Below are 18732 nucleotides of genomic sequence, written 5' to 3' on the forward strand. Positions count from 1 at the left end.
AGATAACAGAAAGCACTGGTTAGGCAAGAGCAGCCCCCTAACACCTTGTGAACATGGCCTTCCAACTCCCCCCCCTCCCGTTGAATTCAGTACAACAAGCAGGGATTCCAACACCTCCATTCCTCACTGCCCTCAATCGAAGCCTAGAAGAAGGTGCTGTCGGTTGAATCTGACCTCCCTCCCGACCCGAACAGGCAAACAGATGGCATCCCTTGGAAAGTGCCAGTGCAGCCCAGCCAGAAGCCTGGGAGGTTGGCTAGGACCGGGGGGCGCAACGCAGATAAGTCCGCGGCTGCACCCGGTCAAGGTGGAGGCGTCTACTGCACCTGTAAACCCCGAGCCTCAGCTGACACCCCCTGCACCCGGGGAGAGGCTGCCTGCCAGGCCGCAGTGGGGAGTGGGGGTGGGTGGCCGCGAGGAGGGAGGCAGAGCAGCGAGGCTGGGGAGGGGGGCGCGGCAGGCGGCGGAGCTGTCCAGGGGGAGGCGGGCGGGGGGAAGGCGCTGCCGCCGCCGCCGCCGCTTTGCCAGCAGAGACACAGACGCCGGGAGCAGCCAAGGCGGTGAGTCGCAGCGCCTGCTCTCGGCTTCTTCGGAGCCAGAGCGGAGCCGGAGTTGCAGCCGGGGCGAGTGTGCTGGGGGGGCGGTGGCATCGGGAGCGGCTGCTGGGGGGACTGGTGCGCTTGGGGCGCGGCTGATACACGGGTGGGCACTTGGAGCGCGCGGTCCTCGGGACCTGATCCCACGGTCCTTCCCGGGTTCATTTTCGCCTGTCAATTCCCCAGTCCTTTCCCCAATGCCTCAGAAGTAAAACAAAACAAAACCAAAGACCTTGAGGATGGGTGGCAGAAAAGGAGAGAGCAACTTTGCAGAGGGACGCTCAGAGGCGAGCGGGGCGGGCAGGATGGGGGCGCGCTGTGTCGGAAGGGGGCGTTCGCGTGCCTGGTGGCCCGGGGATCTCCAGAGCATCCCTCCGGGGCGGGGGTTGGGGTCGAGTACACTCGCCGGTTCCCGGGCCTGCGGAGTCGGCCCTGAGGGGCTAGAGGAGGCGTGTGCGAGAGGTGGGGGCCCGGGAAGGGGGCTTTGGGAGCGACGGGAAGGCGCTAGTTGAATGCAGAGGAGGAAGTCGTCTGTATTTTGGACTCAGGACCCGAAAGCTTTGCGTCTCTTGCTCTCGGGGACTCGGGAAGGGGAGTGCTAGGGAGATGTGTTTGAGTGTTTTTCAATGCATACCGATTTATTTTTAGCTCCAGAGAAGCAGGATGTGCAAAGTGGGTTGTATCAGCCCGGGAGGGGCAGGAGGTCTCCCTGTCCGCAGGAAATACACAAGTTTCTTGCTGCAGATGCTTGCTTTAACTTTCATGCCCGGAGAAAGAAAGCCATTTGACTCTGAAGCTGTCCCCGCCAGGGCCACTTTCTTCCGGCATGTCTGTCTGTGGCTGCAGACCAGGCCTGCCAAGTGTGTTAAACGCTGGCCTTAAATGATGGTATACGTTCTGTTCATAGAAAAACTAGTGTGAAACACTGAAGTAGGTTTGCCAAGGTCTCGCTCGCTGAGAAGGAAACCACACAAGCTTGCTCAAAGTTTTCCCAGTTCGGTCTGATTTGAAAAGAAGACTTACACAACTGTGTTACCAAGAGCAGGGTTCTCTGTCCTGATTCCTCAGACCTAATTGGCAATGCTTGTGAGGGTTTTCACTCCAACGGGAAGATGTGGTTTAGGGTCAAATGCAGGATGCAAGGACTGCAAAGGAGAAAGGGGTGGTGGTGTGATGGTGGGAGTGTGGGTGTATAGGGAGACCATTGGGGCCTAAATACAGACTTGGGGAGGGGCTTCATTCAGAGGAGAAGGCTCAAGAAGCTGAAACCCAAATGTTCAGGTACCCAAGCCAGACCAGTGGAAAGCATCCAGTCCTCTCTAGGAGTGTGCTAGGGCAATGGGCTGGGAGAGGTGAACTTTGCAGCCGGACTTCTGGATATGAGTTCTGGCTGGGACATGAATAGCTCCCAGACCTTGGGCTCATTACTTAACCTCTCAGTGTTTCCTGATCTGTGGCATAAAGTTGATAATAGTACCAAACCTCCCTCAGGTTTATTGTAAAGATAAAATGAGTTAATATAAAGAAAGGACTTCACACAGTGCCTTGTCATTAATAAGACTGCACAAATAGGAGCTCTTATTATTTTTTTGTTGTTGTCATTGATTTAGTTCATGATCTCATAACTTCTTGTCTGAATTGCTCCAACTGTCTTCACGCCGGGCTCCTTGCTCCGAATCAGGACACTCGTGCTCCAGTCTGTTCTCCAAACTGCAACTAGAAAGCTTGTTTTGAAAATAAAAATCTAAGCCAGTCATTCTGCTTAATTTCCTTAAGAGGTTTTCTGTGGCTTTCAGGACAGAGTTTGGACTCCAAGGAATTTCACAACCACACCCTTGTTTCCTCCCCAGGCTCACTCATCTCCCAAGCCTCCCCATGTGTAGCCTCAGCTCAAGCCATTGAGTCTCAGCACCTGTCATCGTCCCACCCTTCCTTGTCTGGTCAACTCCTATGCATTCTTCCCTACTCAGCTGCAGCCACACTGACTTCCAGCAGACCTCTTGGTACCCCCTCCTGGAGCTGACCGAGCTGTCCTTACTTCATGCTGACACTTACCCTGCATAATACCCCTCCCATCACAGTGCAGCAGCATCACATGTCAGTCTTCCCACCTGCAAGTGCCTTGACAGATGGATTGGGAATGTCAGCAAATGTGTGTTGAATGAATAAATGAACATCAGTCAAGCAAAGTTCAGTCAATTTCACTAAAGCCAGAAGCAAATATGGAGAATAGTAGAGAGGATGGCCAAACCAATCTTTATATATACTACTTTAATAAAAAAAAATTTTGGGAAATACGAAGGAATCAAAGGTTGGCTAAAAGGAATATGACATACTATCTTGGAACCATTTCAGAGCTATTTATTTCTTAAGCGTAAGGGTTTAGACTAACAATGGGGAAATGCAGTGATCTGAACTCTTTCCTGACTTCCCTCATAAAAAGTTCAGACATCTCCGATTTGGTGGGGGAGGATGGAGGTCCAGCTCTCTGAGGTGAACTGAATCAGTGGATTTGCTTCTGGAAGCCGAGGTGAAGGTCATCACATGAGCACTGTAGCTCTTCGGTGGGTTGTAGCTCCCCCCAGAGTGTGGATTTCTGTGTGCCCTGCGATTGGTATGATGAGAACAGGAACTCTGCTCTCATCAAAGCTCCTTTGTTACTTTTCAGGGATTCAGTGTGTTCTGGGGTACACTTCTGACAGAGGTGGCATTTCCAAGAGCTCCATTACTGGGCTTCCAGGAGCCCTGTGCAGAGGGAGATAAGCTGGTGCCTGGTGCTCTGGGACAGCCTCTGGGTCTAGTTTCAAGGCTCCAGAGCAGGGGGTTTGTAAAGCCAAGAGAGCAAAAATGCTTTTTACAGTTTTATAGTGTTGTAAACAAAACAAATCAAAACACAAAGAAGAATACGTGATAGAGACCATTCCTAAAAGTCTTACTACTTTGTTCCTTATAGAAACACTTTGCCAACTGCTGTTCTGGAGCTGAGACAATTGGTTTTCCTTTGCATGTCATCTTTGATTGATCGGTAGTAGCTGCCTGGAGAGTTGGGTTGAATAGGAATCCAAGGCGGGGTCCAGGCTCAGTAGAAAAGAGTGCTGTGGTCAATTAGTGATGTCTGTTAGGGTGTGGCACCAGAGAGCAGTGGCAGACAAGCTTGTGCTCATCATCCCTCTATTTCGCTTGTGCTCATCATCCCTCTATTTCTATCACCGTGATAAAGTGTATCACTGAAGGACAATTAAGGCAGAAATCAGGGACAGAGCACATGGGTTAAAAGTGATCTCTAGAAGAAGCCAGGAAATTTCTACCACAACAATAAACTATCACCACAGTTAACATCAGTAATTTACATTTATTGAGTGTGCTACGTATGTATGTGAGGATCTCATTTAATCTTTGAAATATTTTTTTCAGGAGATATTTGTTTTAGTGAGGACTCAATTCTGTTGCAAGTGTCAAACTATTTTAAGTAAAAAGGAATGTTATTTTGGCTTTCAGGTATGGCTTGATCCAGGGTTCAAGCATCGTTACCAGGATGTGATTTCTCTTTCCACATTTCTTGGTTTCCTTTTTGGAGTTGGCACCATGTTTAGGCCCCATTTTATTATGGGATGGCTGTAAGAGCTCCAGACCTTAGATAGTCTGGTCTTTAAATCCAGCCAGAAAGTGGGAACCTGTATGGAGCATTGCTCACAATGACTAGTTGTGGTTCATTGGCTCTGATTGAGTCCCATGCCTGTTCTTATGGCCCAGGTTCCACAACTTCTTAGGGCTTGGGCTTGGTCACAGGTTTCACCCCTGAGCCGTAGGCTAAGGAGTAGGCACATGGGTATTTCCCCAACAGAACATTGTTAGACTGTCACAAGGAGATGGGCCAATGGATTTTGACTGCAAAGCAATAGATGTCCACCATAGTACTGCTAGCATCTCACGTCATAGATGAGGGAAACAGGTTTGGGGGCACTCAGCGACTTGCCCACAGACACACGACTAGTTCTGATTTGAAACCCACAATTTATGCACTTAGGAGAATTATTTGTGAACACAGCAATTTAAAGTGAGTTTAGTGTGAAGTGCTATTCTTTTATTTCTGAAAATTTAGCTAACTACAGGAAATGTTAAGTGCTGACTGGCTAGAGGATGTGAGGAAAAAAAGAAGATACAGACGTCCTTGGCTGGATTTTTACTAACTTATATAACCAATGTTTTTGAGCAGTTTCTATGTACTCACCATTGTGATAAGTTCTAGGGATATAGAATGAATAAGATCTAGTTCCTTGTCTTTAAGGAACTTATATTCCAATGTGAAAGTGCAAGACGTAATTAGGGGGCAGATTGCATGGGGTGAAGGCTATGTGGGGAGCAGAGCCCCCTTGATGGGGACAGTGACCTTCCAGTTTGTTTATTGATATATCCCCAGTAGAGTGCTTTGTGTGATAGATAAGTAATAAATATTTCTTGAATACATTATTTTTTTTATTGAGGCTAAATATACATAACATGAAATTTTCCATTTTAATCATACCATTTAACTGTGCCATTAAGTACAGTAAGTACATTTGCATTATTGCGCAACTGTTACCATCATCCACCTCCAGAATTTTTTCATTTTTCCAAACTGAAATGCCATACCCCTTATACAAAAACTCTCCATTTCTCCTGCCCCACAGCCCTGGCAACCACCATTCATTCTATTTACTGTCTCTATGAATTTGACTACTCTTGGTACATTACATAAGTGAAAGCATACAAGATTTGTCCTTTTGTGGCTTATTCCACTTAGTATAATGTCTTCAAGTTTCACTCATATTGCAGCATGTGTCAGCATTTCCTTCTTTTATAAAGTTGAATAATATTCCATTGTATGTTTTTACCCCATTTTGTTTACCCCTTCATCTGTGGATAGGCATGTAGATGGCTTTCACCTTTGTGAAAAATGCTGCTATTGGCTATTGTGAATAATGCTGCTGTGAATATGGATATAATACCTGTTCTAGTCACTGCTTTCAATTCTTTTGGGTATATATCCAGAAGTGGAATTGTTGTGTCATACGGTAATGTTATGTTTAAGTTTTGAGGAGCCACCTCAAAACTTACTGTGTTCTATAGCAGTTGCACCATTTTACATGCCCACCAGCAATAGACAAGGCTTCAAATTTTTCCACACCCTCGCCAACACTTGTTATTTTCAGTTTTCTTAAAAAATAATAGCCATCCTAGTGGCTGTGAAATGTTTAAGACATTCTTAAAAGTAGTTTGAGATTGAATTGTGAGGGATAGTGGTAGGATTTGAATTCCATCCAGAGAGGTGTGAGGAGCTATTGATTCTTTGTTGCATGTGGCAATGGCTTCATCAGGGAGATGCTGACATTAGAGAGAAAGGGGAGAGAAGAAGGCAGAACAGGAGTTAGGGGGCTATTTTAGTTACCCAGACGAAAGAGAACATACTAGTTTTCTCCACATCTGTACAACTGAGGATGTTATATTGATCACCACCACTAAATGGTATTGGACTTGGAGAGGAAAGGTAAATATGGCACTGAGCTAGCTCATAGCCAAGAATACTTCAGACAAGTTGACTGCTGTTGCTAATAATAACTATAATGATTGCAAATGCTTTTAAGCACTTTCTATGAACAAGGGAGTATTCTAAATACGTTGAAGGGTTTTTCAGCCAGGGTCCCACAAAGAGGCAGATAACACACTTGAAGCGTATAACTAAAGAAAGTTTAATGAAGGGACTATTCATAAAGATGGGCAAGGTTAAGGGAGATCAGCAAGAGTGGATCCAGCAATGCATGCCAGCCTCTACTACTCCGGGCCTGAAAGGGTGACGTGAGAGAGCAGTTTCTGGAATTGCTCTTCAGTAGAGGAATACAGCTACTGCCCAATTTGTGCTTTGGCAGGGAGGCACCGGGTGAATGAGACCCCAACCACTCTTCCTCCCCACTCTGATCTTTTGCTGGTGCCTTCCAATTAGCCAAGCCAACCAGAAGCCAGAGGGCAAGAAAGCTTGTGATGTAGGGACTGCCTTGTACAAAGAAATCAGCCTCCCAGGGCCCAGAGAGGAGTGGAGGAGAGAGGAGGGTGAATCTGTAGGGGCCGCCACAGAGAATCCAGCATGAGGGAACATTATGATTATCCTTATTTTACATGTAAGGGACTGAAATATTAAGAGATCGTATGACCTACCCAAGGTCAGTAGCTAGTAAGTTGTGGAGCTGGGATTTGAACCCAGGAACAAACTTTTTTTTCATATATTCAATTGGATCTGAAATATTGGTTTTCCTCAAATCTATGTGTTTTGATTCTTTGGGAATAATCTGATTTGTACAAATTTAGCTTGGCTGTCAAAATGTGTCAATGACTGCTCAGAATTCCGCCCCCTGCCATTTTCCCCCCTACATAACAAGCAATCAATTACAGCTGATTGATTATATTTAGATAAAAAATCTTTTCTCTATAATTGATGAGGCTGACAATATGTCCTTGAAACACATGCAAAAAAGATGTAGGTTTGTTTTGTTTTGCTTTAAGTTGAAAGCTCCAGAGGAGTTGCCAGTGTAACCTGGCTGCTTAAACGTTAATGAGACCTTGCGCGTGTTCAGGACAAGAGATGGTTTCCTCTGTGCTATCCTTGCTGGAGAATGTTGAGGGCAGTGTCTAGTGTGGGGGATGGGGCCCACCTCCCGGAGGCATGCCTGAGGGGCTCTCTAGCCAGAAAAAGCTGTGTGGGAGCTGGATTATTATGGTCTCCAAATACGTGAAGCACTGCGTTGGGGAAAAGACCTATTCTGGGGCCAGAACGAGGCGCACTGTGAAAACATATTGGGCTGCTTTGGAAGGCCTCATATTTTCCACTCCAGGAGGTGGTGAAGCTGAAGCCATGGGTGAGAAATGTAGCTGAGGGCTTGTATTCGTTTCCTGTGGCCGTTGTAACAAATTACCACAAACTGGCTGGCTTAAAACAACAGAATTTTTTTTCTCACCGATTGGGAGGGCAGCAAGGAGGGTATCAGCAGGGCCAAGCTTCTTCCCCCAGAGGCTCTGGGGGAGAATTCTTTGCTTGCCTCTTCCAGCTTCTGGTGACTGTTGGCATTTCTGGGCTTGAGGCTACGTCAGTCCCACCTCTGCCTTCATGGTCACAGGCCCTCCTCCTCTGCTCTGTGTATCTCTTATAAGTACACTAGTTGTTGTGTTTAGAACCCACCTGCATAACTAACCCAGGTTGTTCGTATTTCAAGATCCTTAATTACATCTGCAAAGACCCTTTTTCCAAATAAGGTCACATCCATCTGTTCCAGGGTTTAGAAGGTAAACATATCTTTTTAGGGGCCGCCATTCACCCCAGTGGAGGGCTCATGGGTGTACACCACGGGCCCTGAGCCTCTGATTTCTGTCACAATTCCCCTAGACTTGATTTACCACCTGGATTCTAGGTTCCTTGACACAGTAGAGGTTTTGGAAATGCTTTTGATTTGATCTGTTGAAATTTTATTCTAACTGTAAAGAACAAAGCAAACAAAAAATTGAAAATCTACCATCCCTTACTTCTGAAATGGAGGGGTGAGTGAAAGAGGCTGTCAAAAGCCAGTGTGATCCCTGCCTCGGCTGGAAGCTTTCTGTGCTTTGCTTTGCCCAATGGTGTAGGAGGAAATGAATGAGAGAAAGGGCAGCCACTGGCCCTATTCTGGCTTCGCACCTGGGGCTCTCCAGCTGCTATTAAGACTATAATTACTCAGAGGAAAGCTAGATGTTAAGAGTCTTTTGGGAAAGGGAAGCAGAAGCAGTGTAGGCTCAAGTTTCTAGGCTTTCAGAAAACAATGGCTTAGAAATATGGTTCATGAATGTTGCTAGCCCATTAATGAGACTTTTATGCATGTGTTTTCAATACTGAGTCCCAGTCTGTGGGCCATGTACACCAGGCATATGAGGCAAGGTCAAGTGTGATGTTGGCAATTACCTGGCTAATTTGAAGGCTACAGCCCATCTAATGGGTACATCAAGAAAGCCGACCCCTGGGCATAAATTATTTTGTTAGGTTATCTGCATTGATCACATTAAGTGAGTAACGGCCAAAATCCATTCCCTTTGTGCTATGGAGAGGCTGTTGTAATTAAGGTGTATTTCTTTCTATGGAGCAGCCAATTTTGGTTTCTCAGCCACTTCAAAGGAGAAAGAAGATAAAAAGGTAAAATGTCCCTCCACTTTAAGTTACTTATTCTGCTGTATCATTGTCACGCGGGTTAATATTAACTCTGTATCTGCTGGCTTTGAATAATATACCTGGAATGCTGTGATACTTACAGAATTTAGCCTCACCTGCTGAAGAAAATGGTTTGCCTTGCACAAGACCGGCTCCATAATTTGTGAGGCCCAGTGCAAAATGAAAATGTGGTGCCTTTGTTAAAAAAGTATTAAGAATTTTTAGATAGTGTCAGCAGAGCATTAGACCAAGTGTGGTGCTCTTCTGAGCACGGGGCCTTGTGTGACTGCACAGGTCAGGTCACTTGCCCATGAACTGGTCCTGGCCTTGCATGTATGCTGAGGATGGCATCTTCTTGGTTACCTAGCATCTTCTGGACCCCCAAGGAGTGACCAGGACAGTTTACTTGGCCTCAGTTGGAGCATACTCTTCAGTAGGGGCAAGGACAGAGCAAGCAGGCTGGACATCTCTTGTTGGCTCCTCCACATCTTCTGTGTTCCCTCATCTACCTGACTCTGTGCCCAGAGAGGTTGAGCTCTGCCATGGGTGTCAGTGGCCATCTTTGTCTTCTGATTTCTGGTATAATTCAGCCACAGGTGGGTCCAGTCCACTGTTGGGAGAGTAGGAGGAAAGTGAAGTAGGGTATTCATTTCCCCATTGCCTCCTGCTGCATTTCATGTGACAGGTTTGCTTCATCTATACAGCAGACGAAGCAAACCTGTCACATGAAAGGCAGCAGGAAGCAATAGGGAAATGGAAACTGCCAAAGGCCACAGCTCCTGCCAAGCATCCTCTCTATACAGCCACCCTCTTTAGGCTCCTTTAGTCACGCCCTCCCCTGCTGCACTCAGGCCTAGGGATGGTGATGACTTTCTGATGCCTTAGTCCTGCATGATCCTTCATTGCTTTCCTAAACCTCATTGCTCTCTTCTCAGTAGCCTCTTCAATAGGACGCCTCAGTAGGATTAGAGAGCACCTTCTGTTTCCTGCCTGTGCCCTAACCGATTCAGCAACCCTTTGCCAGGGTTTGAGCACACCTTGCATTGCTACAGAGCAGCAAGAGAAGCTGATGGCTCTGATGACACGTGACTGCTGCACCAACTCCTGGAAAGGCTGGGCAACGAGGAAGCATTCTGTCCTCAGGGCAGTGGAGAACATGAATTCTTTGGCATGACTTTGGGAGGGTCACCTCATCTGTAAAGTGAGGATAAGTACAGTTCTCGCTGATGGGTTGTTCTGAGCGTGCAGTGCGATCACGTGGGCATCATGCTTAGCAGTCAGTGCCTGCTGTACAGTAAGTGCTCAGGGAGCACAGTTGCCTTCACCATGAGCACCAAAGAGTGTTTCACTTGAGGGGATACACGGTGCACTTTGTCTCTGACCTGAACTCCGGCTCTCAGCCGAGGCTACACTGATGATAATCATTTTTTCACTGTTATTTTGGGTGTTACTTATATCTTCTCAACTAGATTGTAGCGTTCTGAAGAGCAGGGATTCTATCTTATAATTACATTTGGTACTAATCTAAGTTCCCAGCCTAGTAGCTAACACATTGTTAAGTGGTCAAGAAATATGTCTTAATAGTTTAGTGGTTACCAGAGGGTAAGGGGGGTGGGGGGTGGGGGGAGGGGAGATGAGGGTAAGGGGGATCAAATATATGGTGATGGAAGGAGAACTGACTCTGGGTGGTGAACACACAATGGGATTTATAGATGATGTAATACAGAATTGTACACCTGAAATCTATGTAATTTTACTAACAATTGTCACCCCAGTAAATTTAAAAAACAACAAAAAATAAAAGAAATATGTCTTGACTAGATATAAGGTGACCATATTATTTATTGTTCACACCAGAACACTTTTGAGAGTGAAAGGTAATTATTATTAATTAGAAACAAAAGGCCAAACAGGGACTTTCCTAGGTGAACAGGGGCATATGGTCACCCTATTTAAGTGAGACTTAAGACAGTTTTCCAAATACATTTGAAAATTTGCCAGCCCACCCTATTTGTATCAGTCCGCTCTTGGTTTATGAGATAAAAACAGGAGATTTAAAGAACATAGAAAAAATATGTTTCACACTGCTAGTATATTGTTGGCCCAAATTTCAGGCATTGGGTCAGGGCTTCTTATACAGATAGAGACCTCCTTTTATACCTTATGAGCCTGCTTTACTCTGGGTACCTACTTACAAAACTTTCTTCTGTACCTACCATTTTTTTCCTTATATAGTCTCCTAATTATTATTCTTTTTGCAATAGTGATCATTTATATTCAAAAAATGGCAAAAATAGATTTATACACATGTATTTTTCCGAACATCTCTGTATTTCTGGTTTCCTAGGTGACATTTCTGGGAGAATGGTGCTAATCTGCTATTATTAAAGCAAAGATAAGGCAGAAACTATTTTTAGGCCTTTCTATACCTTTCTTGTTCTCCACCAGACCATTTAATTGGTTTATTTTTTTTCTGCTTCTATAGTTGAAAGGCCATGTATGACTTCCTTCCTCTAGTTCTAATTTGGGGACTGGTTAACATTTTGAAACTTGACGTAGTAATTCAGTCCCTACTTCATTCAGAATTACTACATCTGTATTGATAGTCTATTTGTTTGGTTAGTTGATAACAGTTGTTTTTCTTACAGGTTGCCCAAGCCAAGCTTAGTCAAAGGTTATTTTCGGTATAAGAAAAAAAAGAATGCTATTTATTAGCTATCTAACTCCCTGGAGCTTGTATCTTTAGGTGACAACTGGGCAATAAATCATACCTACCTCATGGAGTTGTTGTGAAGGTTGAGAAGGGTAAGTGGGCAAACACATTTAAACATGAGATGCAGCATCTTCCATATAGAAGTCATGCTGCTGCTGTGGCTGTTCTTAACATCAAAGGTACGAGTGCACTGCCTTTCAGAAAATAATTTCATACAAGATACGCAAATACTTGAATTTACTAAAGAGATAAATTAGGGGGAGCATTGATTTCTGTATTATTATTTTTTTTAATTTTATAAACCTTTCAGAGAATTTCTTTCAACAGTGAATACCCTTTGGTGTATTTACAGTATTAGAGTATTGAAACCAAAAATCTCTAATTGACCCCCATACTGTTAGGGACATAATTGTAGTGTTATCACCCATAATTCAAAGGCAGTCAGTGTTAATAGTTAGGATATTATCTTTCATTATTTTTATGTGAAGATTTTTGTAAAGATTCGTGTAAAGATATATATGATACATACCTCTGTAGTGTAATAAAGGATTTTGAGCATTTTTCTGACCATTGTATGCACTTGAAGGGGAAATACTTAGCCTAATTCAGTGTTATGGATAGGGCCTGAAATACTGCAGCAGAGAATCAGAGATGATTAATTTGGACTATCTGGCAAGTTTGAGAGGAGAGATGGACTTTGTTGTTATTTAAAATGGTTTGATGTTGGGGTGTTGTGCTGGCTGATGTTCCCTCAGTTCTCATTCTTTTGCACTGTTGTTCTATTTTGATAACTAGATTTATCATTTATCATTTTTATTTATCATTTGATAAATGAGGCAGATTGCTGCATCATTGCCCTGGAGTTTGTCTTGCTGCTCTTTGAGATAGAGGAAGGGGGAGGAAGCAGACACACACACACACACACACACACACACACACACACACACACACTTACCCACACGTCTCTTTAGACCTGTGATCTAAAAGTTCTGATAGTTCATTTAAAGTAAGAGCGCTTTGATGGGATTTTGCTCTGCGACTTGTTGGAAGGAGAGGATTGGGATGTGGGAAGTCAGTGATGTTGAGTTCCCAACCACTCACTCTTGGGAAGAAAAGACGGCCAGTCCACGTGAGACTGAAGACAAGCAGTGAGAAACAGAAGTCAGCTCTTGCCTCTGAAGTTTCCTGGGAAAGCAACAGGAAGACTGTGTCTTCTATTTTTCTAACCTAGTCATTTAAAGAATATATTCTCAGATCTTGGGTGCTGTTCCCTCCATAGTCTCATCCCCACACCATTATAAAAGGAAGGCATTATCAGGAAGTAAAATCTGCACAATATAGAAAATTAGAAAGAATAAAATATCACCCATTATTCAAATATTCAAAGGCAACCAGAGTCAATATTTGGAACATTTCTTTTTTTATTATTTCTGTAGAGATTTTTTTCTTACTTACACAGTCATATTTATATACATATATATTTTAAATTATTTTTTTATTCAACCATATGCCTCAAGCTGTGATATTGTGATATAATAAGAAATACATATTTGGTCTTTGTCCCCAGTTGCTGGCACAGAGCTCCTAAAATCCTTGGAATTTCTGAGTGATAGAGATAAGAGGAATATCTTTTGTTATTCATAATAAGCCCCTTTCAACTATATCTGAATTTACCCTAATGAGGTGACACTTGGAAGATGGATGTTGGTTACCAGATGAACCAACCACGTAATTAGAGGATTGGAATTTTTAGGTATACCACCCACCCCATGCCCGACCTTCAGGGAGGGGAGAGGGGCTAGAGATTGAATTCATTCACCAATGGCCAGTGATTTAATCAATCATACCTACAAAATGAAAGCTCCATAAAAATTCTTAATATTGGGTTTGGAGAGCTTCCTGATTGCTGAACACATTAAGGTGCTGGGAGGGTGATGTGCGTGCTCGGAATGCCCCTTCCCCCATAGCTTGCCCTACGCATCTCTACCATTTGGCTGTTCCTGAGTTGTACCTTTTTATCATACAATAGTTCCCCCTTATCCACTGTTTTGTTTTCCAAAGTTTCAGTTACCTGTGATCAATTGCAATCCAAAAATATAAATGGAAAATTACAGAAATAAACAATTTATCTATTTTCAATTGCACGCTGTTCAGAGGAGCATGATGAAATCTTGTGAGTCCCACTACATCTCAACGTGAATAATCCCTTTGTCCAGTGTCTTTACGTTGTAGACGCTCTCTGCCCGTCACTTAATAGCCGTCTCAGTTATCAGATGACTGCAGCGTTACCACAGTGCTTATGTTCAGGTAACTCTTATTTTACTTATAACGGCCCCAAACCACAAGAGTAGTCATATTGGCAATTTGGACAAGTCAAAGAGAAGCCATAAAGTGCTTTCTTTAAGTGAAAAGGTGCAAGTTCTCTAATAAGGAAATAAAAAATAATCATAGACTGAGGTTGCTAAGATCTACAGTAAGAACAAATCTTCTGTGAAATTGTGAAGAAGGAAAAAGAAATTCATGCTGGTTTTGTTGTCTCACCTCAAACTGCAAACACATCTACTCACGTGGCCATTTTATCATCTCGTCACCATAAGAAGGGTGAGTATAGCACGAGATTTTTTGAGAGAGAGAAAGAGACCATATTCACATAAATTTTATTATAGAATATTACAATTGTTCTATTTTATTATTAGCTAGTATGTTAATCTCTTACTGTGCCTAATTTATAAATTAAACTTGATCGTAGGTATGTATGTATAGGAAAAAACATAGTACATAGCGTTTGGTACTATCCAAGGTTTCAGGCATCCACTGGGGGTTTTGGAATGTATCCCCTGTAGGTAAGGGGGACTACTGCAAACTGGTAATCTAGTAAGTAAACTGTTTTCCTGAGTTCTGTGTGCTGTACTAGCAAATTATTGAACCTGAGGAAGGGGTCACTGGAACCCCTGACTTATAGCTGATTGGTCAGAAGTGCCAGTGACGAGGGGCCTGCAGCTGCTGTCTGAGGTGAGGGACACTTGACGTGTGGGATCTGCACTAACTCTGGGTAATTAGTGGTCAGAATTGAGTTATAGGATGCCCAGTTGGTCCAGAGACTTGGAGAATTAGTTGATGTGGAAAAAACGCTTACATAGTAGTGTCAAAAGTGAAGTATTCAGAGTAAAATTAATGAAACTTTTACAAGAATTTTACATTTTATTATGTATTCTTTGTAGACAGTGCTTATTGGGCAAATAATATTCCGTTGAATGAATATACGTCCAGTTGTTTAGCCATTCCATGTTGGTCATTTGGTCAAAATTTTAATTGTTTGCTATTCTCATTTTTGTACAATTACTTTTACTCTGTGTGAGATTATATCCTAGGATATATTTCTGATAGATTTAATAGATTCCGATAGATTTTGAACACTTAAAAAATCTTGACTCATTTTACCATTTGCTTTCCAAATGGATTAAAACAATTCATATTGTGTGATTGTGTTGGTCTCATCTTCTTTTCCCTTGCCTTGGGTATCATTACTGCAATATTTTTCTTAATTTGGTAATTGCAAATACTTTATTTTCATTTATATTTCTTTGATCACTATGAGGCTGAACATTTCTTTTTCATAGTGTATACTAGTTGCATTTCTACTTTTTCTAATTTTCTGTTACATGTTCTTTGCCCTTAGATATTTTTCTCATCAGTTAAAATTAAGATTTTCATTTTATTTTTCAAATTACAATTCAGGATAAAGATATGCAAAAGAAAACCTTTCATGGCCCATCTCTACTCCCATGCCTCCCAGGTAACCAGTGTCTCCCCACCTTTCTCCTTGTTGGTGCACAAATATATGTCTTTTTAAAGATACAAAGGGGGCTCATTTATTATTACCAACTTGGTTTGTTTTCATGGGCATAAAATCTTTAATAACATATAATAAAATATCTTCAGTCACTTTTGTTGCAACTATTTCCCATGTATTGTTTGCCAATTGACATAGTTTTAGATTGTTAAGTGAGGAAATGTTCCCACTATAATTTCTTCCACTGATAGGACAGCCTACTCCTATCTTTCACAGGTTTTGATAAATACTCAGCTCTGTTTCCTACTGGCTTTAAAAAATTCCTAACTAAAAAAAATATTATTATTTAATCTAACTATGATTTATTTTGGTGTGGAGTGAGGAGGAAATCAGGATCTAAACTGATTATTTTTCTTCTTTAATTTACTAACCAGTTGCCCCATCACCTTTTACTGAATGGCGCTTTTTAAAAAGTTTCCATAAGGCAAGTGACCGCTCTTATTTGTGTGTTTTCCCCAACTATAAACTAAGAAAGAAAGATTTCGTACTTACTTGGAATTAGTTGTTACACCAAGAAAACCTTGTTCCCCCGGACCCGGATTTTTGCCCTGTAACTTGAACGTCACATGCTCTTGGGTGTATCCTGAGTAGTGCAGGGTCTGAGGAGGAGGAGCTTTTGCCAACAATTTCTCATGCCAAGAGGTGGACAGAGCAAAAAGTGGAATCTCATTTTACAGGTGAAGAAGCCAAACATCCCCATGACTCACTTAGGGTTATTCCTATTTTCCAATCTGATTCATTATTTTATATTATTCTACCTGTTGTTCTGGTCATCCTTTTTTTTTTTTTAAGCAAATTTTTAAAATTAAATTTATTGGGGTGATAATGGTTAGTAAAATTACATAGGTTTCAAGTGTACAATTCTATAATACATCATCTATATATCATGTTGTGTGCTCACCACCCAGAATCAGTTCTCCTTCCATCACCATATATTTGACCCACTTTACCCTCTTCTACCTCTCCCCTTACCCCCACTCTCTGGGAACCATTCAACTGTTGTCTGTGTCGATGAGTTTTTGTTTATTTCTTTGTCTTGTTCCTTTGTTGCTTTCAGTTTTATATCCGACATATGAGTGAAATCATATGGTTCTCAACTTTTTCTGTGTGACTTACTTCGCTTAGCATGATTATCTCAAGGTCCATCCCATGTCCTGGCCACCATGAATAATGCTGCAGTGAACATCAAAGTACATATATCTTTATGGATAAATGTTTTCAGATGTTTTGGGTAGATACCCAGAAGAGGGATTGCTGGGTCATATGATAATTCTCTTCTGGCCATCCTTTTGATTCCTTTTTATAGTGATAAATTTATTTTTGAAACTTCAAGTCTGGTTGGCCAGTTTGATCACCATGTGGGGAATCTCAGGATGGTCATAATGATAGTTTTGCCTAGAAATGAGAGCTCTTTTGGGACTGTTATTATTTATTCAACAAATATCAACACACATTTATTGCCTGTCAGCTCTGTCTGAGGCACTGTGCCACATGTCGTGAGAAATATAAGAATAAAGCACTTTTCCTCTCCTCAATGGATGTACACATATTCCTTTATCATTGTTTTAATTGCTTTTATTAAAGTGAGTCCTTTACTAAAGGATACCAATATTTTGTGTTGCACTCACTTCACTGTCTTGAAACCCCAAGGATGGGAATATTTTCTGTTGAGCAAGTCCCATGAGTAGAGTGCATTGGATTGGATTGCTTTATCCTATTCAAAGCACTACTCTGAGGTACTTAAAACACCTGAGGACTTGACTGATGTATATTTTATAAGCTAAGATGAGCTGGGGGATCTGCAGTGTCAGTTTCCTATTTCTAAATGCCCCAGCTTCTCTTCCTTGGACCATTTAGGTTACTCAATTGGTCAACCAGGATCTAAAAATAAACTTCGAAACTTTGAGAGTTTTTTTTTTCCCCTTGGCTGATTGATGTGTGTTTTTGTGTATCCCGAACTGTGCTGCGTAACTATTTACTTTTGCATTATGTATAGCTCTTAGCAACCAACAGTGGAAATGAAAGCTAAGAGCACATGCAGTCCCTGGCTGAGCTGGGGGAACCGGCCAGCTGAAGCCTCCGAGAATTCTCCTTCCCTCCCCCGTCCTGCACTCTGTGGCACTGTGGGCCTCAAGTTCCTGCTTTTCGCCTTCTCTGCTGGTGGACAAGTGGGGAGCAGAAGGATGGACAGGAAGGACCCCTCTTGTCCCTACCCTTACCCTTTTCTGGTTCCCTTTGCTGGTCATTGTGAGTGGGGTGAGGGGAAGGAGGGCAGGCCTTGGCCACCACTGATGTCTTGGCACCACCAGTGACAATCCTGTAGGGTCAGAAGCACTGAGATGATCTGTCTTATTTGGAACTCTGAATGCATTTCCATAAAGGAAGGTCACGAGTTGTATCTGTCTTGTGCAGGATCCTCAGGACAAAACTATGTGATTCCTCAGGAACTCTGGACATAGAACGGCTCTTTTAGGGTGACGTAAGTCAGGGCTTAGAACACTGTTGTTCAGAGAATACATTCTAGTTTCTGAACATCCCAGGTTAGGAAGAAACTTAGAATGTGATCAGCTTATAAGTTGAGGGACGGACTGTAAAGTCAAAGAGTGGCTGAATCCACTCATGGGAATGTCCTCTTGCCGGAAACACTGGAGCATGCCACATGCGTCCAGCCCTTCTCATCCCCAGCCCTCTGCTGCAGCTGTAAGAAGGTGTTAGTTCCCAGATTTTGAGAGTAGCAATTGTACGAAAAAACTAACATCCTAATTCTACCAAAAGAAGGAAGGGAGAAAGACCCTGGGAATGTAGCTTTAATTCCTTGATTATTGCCTTTTAGCAAAGAATGCAAAACCAAATACATCAAGGCCTTTGTGAAAAAGGCTCTTACTTCTTTCGTTAAGAAATCAAACTTCTGTTCCTTTCTCAGGAGTCCTGTATGCCTCCTTCTTAATACATTTTGGGGGACACATTTAAAGAATATTTCAGTGAATATATTTTGCTGTGGAAATAGAGAATTTCTTTTCTAAATAAAGAGGATCTTCAAAAGATGATTTATTCATCTTTGTTTAGCACAATCAGTTTTGTTCTTTTTTTTTTTTTTTAAGGATGGAAAGCATAGATCAGAAGTTCAGAATAACTAAATGATACTTACGTGGAAATGGACAAAGTCTGTACAGTTGCATGTGTAATTTTCACAGATGGGACAAAACAGTTAAAGAGTAAAACCCTCCAGCTTCTAGGTGAACTTTTTTTCCAACCTCGGAAGAGGTGGGCCTGCTGGAAACAGGAAGTGCTGTAATCACAGGCCTGCGGTTTGAGTAATGAGAGAAGGCTTCTGGATTTGGCTGAGCTGTTTCCTTCATGCTGA

The 18732-nt window shown here is 42.6% G+C and overlaps 1 protein-coding gene across 2 annotated transcripts in view; it reads left to right on the plus strand.

Annotated features, from left to right (window-relative positions):
* Window positions 1–467: 467 nt before the first annotated feature.
* Window positions 468–18732, plus strand: part of NCALD (neurocalcin delta) — a 416798-nt gene continuing 398533 nt past the window's right edge. The window contains exon 1 of one of the 2 annotated variants that reach the window (XM_074316354.1): window positions 468–560. The gene's annotated coding sequence lies outside the window, so the exon portion shown is untranslated. The remainder of the gene's footprint in view (window positions 561–18732) is intronic. The other variant, XM_074316352.1, reaches the window with a different exon arrangement.

Source organism: Rhinolophus sinicus, linkage group LG12 (assembly GCF_036562045.2).
Source record: "Rhinolophus sinicus isolate RSC01 linkage group LG12, ASM3656204v1, whole genome shotgun sequence".
NCBI lineage: Eukaryota > Metazoa > Chordata > Mammalia > Chiroptera > Rhinolophidae > Rhinolophus > Rhinolophus sinicus.